This window comes from Canis lupus, chromosome 26 (assembly GCF_003254725.2).
Source record: "Canis lupus dingo isolate Sandy chromosome 26, ASM325472v2, whole genome shotgun sequence".
In the NCBI taxonomy this organism is placed as follows: domain Eukaryota; kingdom Metazoa; phylum Chordata; class Mammalia; order Carnivora; family Canidae; genus Canis; species Canis lupus.
Window position 1 is genome coordinate 26,859,566 of NC_064268.1, and position 9,736 is coordinate 26,869,301.

The following is a 9,736-nucleotide window of genomic DNA, read 5'->3' on the forward strand; positions in this document are numbered from 1 at the left end:
ATTTGAAAAACCGTTTTCAAATAGGAGACTGCTGTGAGGCCAGATTAGAGGACCAAGGACAGACAATGACCCAAAGCTTGCGCCTTGGGGATGGGGAGGAAGAACCAGGTACCAAGGTCTCCTATAAAATTAGCAAGTACCAGAGTTTGACCAGAGAGTAATGGCATTCTCATGGACTGTCTATAGAAGTCTGAAATGTACAACCATCTTAAAAACATGCAGCAAATCATTTTTTAAAAGTATATATATATTTTAAAGTATATTTATTTAAGTTGTGTAATTCCACATCTAGGAATTCATGGGGTGATGAGAGTAGAAGGGAATAATCAAAGATATAACCAAAGACTTACAAATAAAAATGGCTAGTTCAACATACTTTCAACAGTATAGTAAATTTTCAACTTTAGTAATGGTAGGAGAAAACTGGAATTAACCTAAATATCCAGCAGTAAGGATGTGACCAAATACAGTATGGAACATCTATCATAAGGAATCTTACACAAAACCTCCAAAACTCTGTTTCTGAAATTGTGTTTTTAAAGTGTGTGTGCATTTTTCAAAACTCTGTCTGAAAATATAGAAAAATATCAATAGTGTGTCTCTGGCTGATGGGATTGCACCTAATTTAAATTTTTGCTTCCTAATTTCTAGAGTTTTGAAAATGTTTACAGGAAGATATATTTGGTTTTTATCTTCCAAAATAATTTTTAATATAAGAGTGACACGTACTTGTAAAGAAAAAAAGATTAAGCACAGAAATATAATAAAGAAAAAATCCAGTGTTTCTGCTTACCATCCCCACACATCTTATCCTAAAGCTCAATCTCCAGAGACGACCACTATCACAGGTTGGTCTATATACTTCCAACCCTTCTACAATATGGGTATGTTCCTGAAAACACACACATATAAAGTTGGTGTGGGGATTTAATTTTTTAAGAAATTGAGTCATATTCTGCATATTGTCCTCGCTTTTTTTTTTATTGGTGTTCAATTTACTAACATACAGAATAACCCCCAGTGCCCGTCACCCATTCACTCCCACCCCCCGCCCTCCTCCCCTTCCAACACCCCTAGTTCGTTTCCCAGAGTTGTCCTCGCTTTTTAAACAACCTGTTACGGATATTTTCTATCTCAATCTATGTGAATCTCCCATTTTCTTTTTTTTAATAAATTTATTTTTTATTGGTGTTCAACTTACCACCATACAGAATAACACCCAGTGCTCATCCCGTCAAGTGCCCCCCTCAGGGCCTGTCACCCATTCACCCACACCCCCCACCATCCTCCCCTTCCACCACCCCTAATTCGTTTCCCAGAGTTAGGAGTCTTTATGTTCTGTCTCCCTTTCTGATATTTCCCATGCATTTCTTCTCCCTTCCCTCATATTCCCTTTCACTATTATTTATATTTCCCAAATGAATGAGAACATACAAAGTTTCTCCTTCTCCGGTTGACTTACTTCACTCAGCATAATACCCTCCAGTTCCATCCACGTTGAAGCAAATGGTGGGTATTTGTCATTTCTAATGGCTGAGTAATATTCCATTGTATACATAGACCACATCTTCTTTATCCATTCATCTTTCGATGGACCCAAGGCTCCTTCCACGGTTTGGCTATTGTGGACATTGCTGCTAGAAACATCGGGGTGCAGGTGTCCCGGCATTTCATTGCATCTGTATCTTTGGGGTAAATCCCCAACAGTGCAATTGCTGGGTCGTAGGACAGGTCTATTTTTAACTCTTTGAGGAACCTCCACACAGTTTTCCAGAGTGGCTGCACCAGTTCACATTCCCACCAACAGTGTAAGAGGGTTCCCTTTTTTCCGCATCGTCTCCAAAATTTGTGGTTTCCTGCCTTGTTAATTTGCCCCATTCTCACTGGTGTGAGGTGGTATCTCATTGTGGTTTTGATTTGTATTTCTGCTGGCAAGTGACGCAGAGCATTTTCTCATGTGCATGTTGGCCATGTCTATGTCTTCCTCTGTGAGAATTCTCTTCGTGTCTTTTACCCATTTCATGATTGGATTGTCTGTTTCTTTGGTGTTGAGTTTAAGAAGTTCTTTATAGAACTTGGAAACTACCCCTTTTTCTGATACGTCATTTGCAAATATCTTCTCCCATTCTGTAACTTGTCTTTGAGTTTTGTTGACTGTAGCCTTTGCTGTGCAAAAGCTTCTTATCTTGATGAAGTCCCAATAGTTCATTTTTGCTTTTGTTTCTTTTGCCTTCGTGGATGTATCTTGCAAGAAGTTACTGTGGCCGAGTTCAAAAAGGGTGTTGCCTGTGTTCTCCTCTAGGATTTTGATGGAATCTTGTCTCACATTTAGATCTTTCATCCATTTTGAGTTTATCTTTGTGTATGGTGCAAGAGAGTGGTCTAGTTTCATTCTTCTGCATGTGGATGTCCAATTTTCCCAGCACCATTTATTGAAGAGACTGTCTTTCTTCCAATGGATAGTCTTTCCTCCTTTATCGAATATTAGTTGCCCATAAAGTTCAGGGTCCACTTCTGGGTTCTCTATTCTGTTCCACTGATCTATGTGTCTGTGTTTGTGCCAGTACCACACTGTCTTGATGACCACAGCTTTGTAGTACAACCTGAAATCTGGCATTGTGATGCCCCCAGATATGGTTTTCTTTTTTAAAATTCCCCTGGCTATTCGGGGTCTTTTCTGATTCCACACAAATCTTAAAACAATTTGTTCTAACTCTCTGAAGAAAGTCCATGGTATTTTGATAGGGATTGCATTAAACGTGTATATTGCCCTGGGTAACATTGACATTTTCACAATATTAATTCTGCCAATCCATGAGCATGGAATATTTTTCCATCTCTTTGTGTCTTCCTCAATTTCTTTCAGAAGTGTTCTATAGTTTTTAGGGTATAGATCCTTTACCTCTTTGGTGAGGTTTATTCCTAGGTATCTTATGCTTTTGGGTGCAATTGTAAATGGGATTGACTCCTTCAATTCTTTCTTCAGTCTCATTGTTAGTGTATAGAAATGCCATTGATTTCTGGGCATTGATTGTGTATCCTGCCACACTACCAAATTGCTGTATGAGTTCTAGCAATCTTGGGGTGGAGGCTTTTGGGTTTTCTATTTAGAGTATCATGTCATCCGCAAAGAGGGAGAGTTTGACTTCTTCTTTGCCAATTTGAATGCCTTTAATGTCTTTTTGTTGCCTGATTGCTGAGGCAAGGACTTCCAGTACTATGTTGAATAGCAGTGGTGAGAGTGGACAACTCTGTCTTGTTCCTGATCTGATGGGAAAGGCTCCCAGTGCTTCCCCATTGAGAATGATATTTGCTGTGGGCTTTTCGTAGATGGCTTTTAAGATGTCGAGGAAAGTTCCCTCTATCCCTACACTCTGAAGAGTTTTGATCAGGAATGGATGCTGTATTTTGTCAAATGCTTTCTCTGCATCTAATGAGAGGATCATATGGTTCTTGGTTTTTCTCTTGCTGATATGATGAATCACATTGATTGTTTTACGAGTGTTGAACCAGCCTTGTGTCCCGGGGATAAATCCTACTTGGTCATGGTGAATACTTATCTTAAGGTACTGTTGGATCCTATCGGCTAGTATCTTGTTGAGAATTTTTGCATCCATGTTCATCAGGGATATTGGGCTGTAATTCTCCTTTTTGGTGGGGTCTTTATCTGGTTTGGGAATTAAGGTGATGCTGGCCTCATAGAACGAATTTGGAAGTACTCCATCTCTTTCTATCTTTCCAAACAGCTTTAGTAGAATAGGTATGGTTTCTTCTTTAAACATTTGATAGAATTCCCCTGAGAAGCCATCAGGCCCTGGAATCTCATGTCTTGGGAGGTTTTTGATGACTGCTTCAATTTCCTCCCTGATTATTGGCCTGTTCAGGTCTTCTATTTCTTCCTGTTCCAGTTTTGGTAGTTTGTGGCTTTCCAGGAATGTGTCCATTTCTTCTAGATTGCCTAATTTATTGGCGTATAGCTGTTCATAATATGTTTTTAAAATCGTTTGTATTTCCTTGGTGTTGGTAGTGATCTCTCCTTTCTCATTCATGATTTTATTAATTTGAGTCTCCTCTCTCTTCTTTTTAATAAGGTTGGCTAATGGTTTATGTATCTTATTAATTGTTTCAAAGAACCAGCTCTTGTTTTTGTTGATCTGTTCCACAGTTCTTCTGGTCTCGATTTCATTGAGTTCTTCTTCCATGTTCTTATAATGGCTTTGTAAGACTTCAAAGTTTGGATGAATCAGACAGTATGTATCATACGTGTCCTTATTAATGGACACTTAGGCTGTTTCCCTATAAAAATATAAATTACAAGTGATGCTGTCACAGAAACCCTCACATATATATTCATGTGTTATGTGTGTGTGTATAAAGTGCACTTAAGTGTCTACTTCAAAAATGGCTAAAAGTAGAATTGCTGGATCAAGGAGAATGTACTTTGAAACGTTTTTATGTAGTCCTGAATGTCCTTCTGAAAGGCAGTTACAGCTTACATTTACTACAGTGAATGATAGTACTCTTACTTTACATCCTTGCCAATAATGTGATATTGTTGATCTTTTTTTATTTGGCCCATCTGATGAGTATTAATGAGCATATGTTTGTTGTTTAGTTGTTTATTTGACCATTGGTGAACTTTTTTTTCCTTTCATATTTTTACTGACGGATTTTTATTCTACTGTGAATTTACTGGTCATCATTTTGCCATTCAGCATATTTTCCAGTTGGTTGGTTATATTCTCTTATAGATCTAAAGAAACTCTTCATATACCTGGGACATTAACCTCCGGTTTAGTAAATATGTTGTAAATATTATTTCAGGTATTTCACTTTCCTTTTTTGAATATGGAATAAAATTTGACCCTGTGATTGGTGGATGCATCTTCAGGTCCCTTGGGTCTGTAAGAATCACCAAAATCTGGACAGCCCAGGTGGCTCAGTGGTTTAGCGCCGCCTTCACCCCAGGGCCTGATCCTGGGGGCCCAGGATCAAGTCTCACGTTGGGCTCTCTGCATGGAACTGGCTTCTCCTTCCGCCTGTGTCTGCCTCTCTCTCTCTCTCTCTCTCTCTCTCTCTCTCTCTCTCCCAAATAAATAAGTAAAAACTTAAAAAAAGAATCGAACAAATCACCCTACTTTTCCGGCAAGAAAGTAGCTATGGGGACTGAGCTGCTGGTCTTAGGTCTCTCTCATGTGGATTTGCAGCCTCCACCTCCCTGCACCCTTCAATCTCCTTCCTGTTCCTACAAATGGCTTCTGGCTTCAGAGGCTTCAGGAGGTCCACCTGGGAGTTGGCAAAACCACTACCCAGGATACTTGGCTACTGTGCATCAAAGGACACAAGTCAAGTACAACTTCTTAGGTAGCATCAGCTACTCAGAGGTTCAGTGACTCCACCAATCTGAGGGGAAGGGTGCATCATGGCAGTATTTCCTCTCTGTCTCCTTCTCCTGTGAGAGCAGTACAGGCCTGTGAGGACAGTGCCTTCATCTGCTCTTAATTCTCCTCATGGTGCCTGTCATATCGAGGGAAAAGAAGAAATGTAAACTGTTCCCTGTTGTTCCCCCACTACTTCTGCAATGATGGGCTGCTCCCTCTCAGTCATCACTGTGGTGACCTGGTGAACTCTGGGATGGAAGGCATCAGCTTGGGGGATCACACCAGGGTTGTCCTCTATGCATCATGGCAATGTGACTGCACATATGCACATCAGTCCAGTGGGAGCCTCTTCAGCTGGCTCCTGGGTACATGCACATGGTCCAAGGGGATCTCTAAGCTCCTGCTTTCTGATTGACAACATACCCTAGCTCATCATGCACCTAATCACCTCAGACCTGAAATGAGTCAGTGATGCCAGTTCCATTTGGTGGGAGGTGGGATTGAAGATTCTTTGAAAGAAGCAGAACACCTAACTCTGGGAAACGAACTAGGGGTGGTGGAAGGGGAGGAGGGCGGGAGGTGGGAGTGACTAGGTGGCAGGCACTGAGCGGGGCCCTTAACAGGATGAGCACTGGGTGTTATTCTGTATGTTGGCAAATTGAACACCAATAAAAAAAATAAATGTATTATAAAGAAAGAAAGAAAGAAAGAAAGAAAGAAAGAAAGAAAGAAGCAGAACAGCACTCACACACCAGACCCTCCCCAACATGACACCAGATAGGAGATTGGCTGAGGCTGCTCCCAAGGTCATCTGGACACAGGCTGCAATGTCCTATAGCACAAGCCAAGTTTTTACTTAGTGCAACCCAACTAGGACATTCCCAGGATAGGAAGCTGAGCCCTCTGAAGTGTGATTGGGGACATAGGAAGTTTCCAGTGACCCATAAGCCCAGATCAACCTGCTTTTCCCTGCTAGGGAGGGTTTGGGATGGGGAAGGGACATGCTATGGCCTCACCTCATGGTCTCATCAAGTAATGGGGAATGTTTAAACATGCAGAGAAGGGATGTCCTGTTCATTTCCATGAAACCTAACTCCCAGTGACACAAGGGTCCTCCACCAACTCATTCCAATTCCCAAGAGGTAGCAGTACAAAGAACAGAACAGATACCAACTTCCTTGGAAGAATTGCTTCCAAGAATTCTTTTGCTAAACATGTGGAGTCATTGATCTTGTCATCTGCTGGGGGAACAGGACATGTGCCCCCTACCGTGCTGTAATGACACCAGGGTGGAGCAGTACCCCCACTTCCTCCATCACAGCTGCACTTGGGCACCTAGAGGGTGGGGAAGATCCTCCAGGGAGGGTTTTTGTATTAGCCTGAATCACAGTGTTGGGTATTCGGTGAAGGGACCCAGCTGACCGTCCTCGGTGAGTCTCATCTTCTCCCTGCTTTCTTGTTCTCCTGGGAGTTTGGGCAATTTTCTGCAATATTTTTGCTTTTCCTATCTTGTTTCAGCCTTGGTTATGCTTTCAGCCTCTGGGACCCTGACCTCCTTCCTCCCTGTACAGATTTTCTTACTTATTTTTTTGGTCATCAGTAACCCCTCACCTCTGAACTGAGAGGCAGAGAATGGTTGGATGACCTAAAAACCCATATCTTTCTGTCTAGCAGGAACAGGCTGGATCCTAGATGTGCTCTGTTCTAGCCTCTCTTGTCTGGCCTCTTGTCGAAACTACTTTGTCTCTAGGGATCAACAGGGGCCCCATCTCTTGGAGAAGATGGAGCAGGGAACTGACAGGGTGACCATGTGGTACCTTTAGAGGGACCCAGCACCCTCAGGGCCAAGGCTGGGGTCACACATGTCAGAGGTTCAGAGAAGGTCCCCAGAGCTATGGGACACAGGATCCAAGGATGGTTGTGGGGTTGGAGTGGATTACCCAGGCCCCCTGGGCTACCACATAGTCCTAGCAGGTTTGGGAGCCACGCAATGCTACAAGAGGCAGGAGACAAGCGAGGGGAAGGTGATCCAGTCAGGAAGCCCAGAAAAGGGTTTTGCAATGACAAGGTGGGTGGAAAGGTGGACTCCTGGCTCTTATGGGACTACCAATTCGGAAAAGAAAGCCAGATCCCATTGCAAAAAATGTCTACAGATTGGATTATTGGCTAGATGAAATACCAAGGGACAAGGTGAGGGGACAGAGAAAAAGAGTCAGATAGACTGTGATCTTGTAAGGTTCTTGCCCCATTACAGAGACTTCAAGAGAGACAGATTTGGGTAAATACAATCTCCACAGAGGAAAGACCCAGAGGCCCGCTGAGTAGAAATGTCAGATCACAAAAGATCACAAAGAATTTCCAGGAAGATTGAGAGTTCATGGTACCCACTTGGGGAGAGACAGAATGTCCCAGAAGGGCAAACGAGTAAGGGTCAGACATTATTGTGGGAGGCCAGGGCCCCAGGAGGACTCAGAACAGGAGATGGCAGGGTGCAGTGTGACAGCTACCCAGGGGGAAAGGGAAGAGGTTGGAGGAAGATGTCAAGATACCTTCTTGGAGTAATTTCTCAAACTCAGGCTAGTCCCTGAAGGGGAGTTATGGCCTGTGCTCAGAGACTCACACCCACCTGCACCAACATCAGGGTCTCCCACAAGTGGAAATGGATTCAATGACCTACTGGCCCTACAACCCACAGGTCAGCCCAAGTCCTCCCCCTTGGTCACACTCTTCCCGCCCTCCTCTGAGGAGCTCGGCGCCAACAAGGCTACCCTGGTGTGCCTCATCAGCGACTTCTACCCCAGTGGCCTGAAAGTGGCTTGGAAGGCAGATGGCAGCACCATCATCCAGGGCGTGGAAACCACCAAGCCCTCCAAGCAGAGCAACAACAAGTACGCGGCCAGCAGCTACCTGAGCCTGACGCCTAACAAGTGGAAATCTCACAGCAGCTTCAGCTGCCTGGTCACGCACCAGGGGAGCACCGTGGAGAAGAAGGTGGCCCCTGCAGAGTGCTCTTAGGTCCCTGAGAATTCCTGAGATGGAGCCTTCCTCACCCAGACACCCCTTCCCCAGTTCACCTTGTGCCCCTGAAAACCCACCCTGGACCAGCTCAGACCAGGCAGGTCACTCATCCTCCCTGTTTCTACTTGTGCTCAATAAAGACTTTATCATTTATCACTGACATGTCTGATGTGCACTCTCAGTTTATCGTGTTCTAGGGGAAAGCCTCAGGAATTAGGGAGGAATACTTGGGAATTGAGCTCTAATTTACCCATTCTCCCAGTGTGCTAGATGGGCCATGACCAGGAGGTACAAACTGTCCTGTAGCCCAGCTCATGGGTCACAGTCTTTGCCCCAGAGGAATGTGGAAGAGCTAAGTGAGAAGGACTGGGTCCCAAGGGCATCAAGTAGAAACAAGGAGTGTCCCAGGAACAATGGGTCTCTTTATTTTTTTTAATTTTTATTTATTTATGATAGTCACAGAGAGAGAGAGAGAGAGGCAGAGACATAGGCAGAGGGAGAAGCAGGCCCCATGCACCAGGAGCCCGATGTGGGATTTGATCCCGGATCTCCAGGATCGTGCCCTGGGCCAAAAGCAGGCGCTAAACCGCTGCACCACCCAGGGATCCCTGGGTCTCTGTTTAGATTTGTGATTGATCAGTGAGCTCAGGGTGACCCCAGCTGTCGCTGAAACCTCAGTCATGAAAAGTCTGGACACCTTACACATTAGTTTAGATTGGATTATAGGTAGAGCAGGTGAGTCAGCCTGCATGAAGTAGGGGCATAGGAGAACTGGTCAATGAGAGATGCCACTGTTCCAACCTCTGGAAGTCCATCCAGTGATTGTCCCAAAGACAGAGTCAATTTGAATTCAGAAGTAGAGCTAAGGCAGGTGAGATCATCCTGAAGCCCATGACAGGGTCAGGCTTCCTGGGGGGCTCAATGACCCCAGACATCAGGTCCTCGGGACTCCACGCCCACCCCCAGGACTATGGCTTTGTCACGAGTGACCTGCAGTTTCAGGTCACAGACACACTCATTCCAGGGCCTGAGGCACACATGTCAACCTCTCAGAGGGGCAAGCCTTGCTCACTCTGCCAGTCCTCCCATCTCGAGATGTGACAGATGCCCTCTATGAGTCTCCAACTCCTCGGCAACATGGAGCTGCCTGCATCAGACCCACTGAGGGCCAAGACCATCGGTCCAGTGGGAGCCTCTTCATCTGGCTCCTGGGTACATGCACATGGTCCAAGGGGATCTCTAAGCTCCTGCTTTCTGATTGACAACATACCCTAGCTCATCATGTACCTAATCATCTTAGACCTGAAATGAGTCAGTGATGCCAGTTCCATTTGGTG

The 9,736-nt window shown here is 44.4% G+C and overlaps 1 protein-coding gene and 1 gene segment (V, D, J or C); both read left to right on the forward strand.

The window, feature by feature from the left end:
- LOC112664875 (immunoglobulin lambda-1 light chain-like) overlaps nt 1-9,736 on the forward strand; it is a 123,628-nt gene that overhangs the window by 107,315 nt on the left and 6,577 nt on the right.
- LOC118352450 (immunoglobulin lambda-1 light chain-like) overlaps nt 1-9,736 on the forward strand; it is a 131,601-nt gene that overhangs the window by 101,693 nt on the left and 20,172 nt on the right. The gene's annotated exons all lie outside the window — the stretch shown is intronic.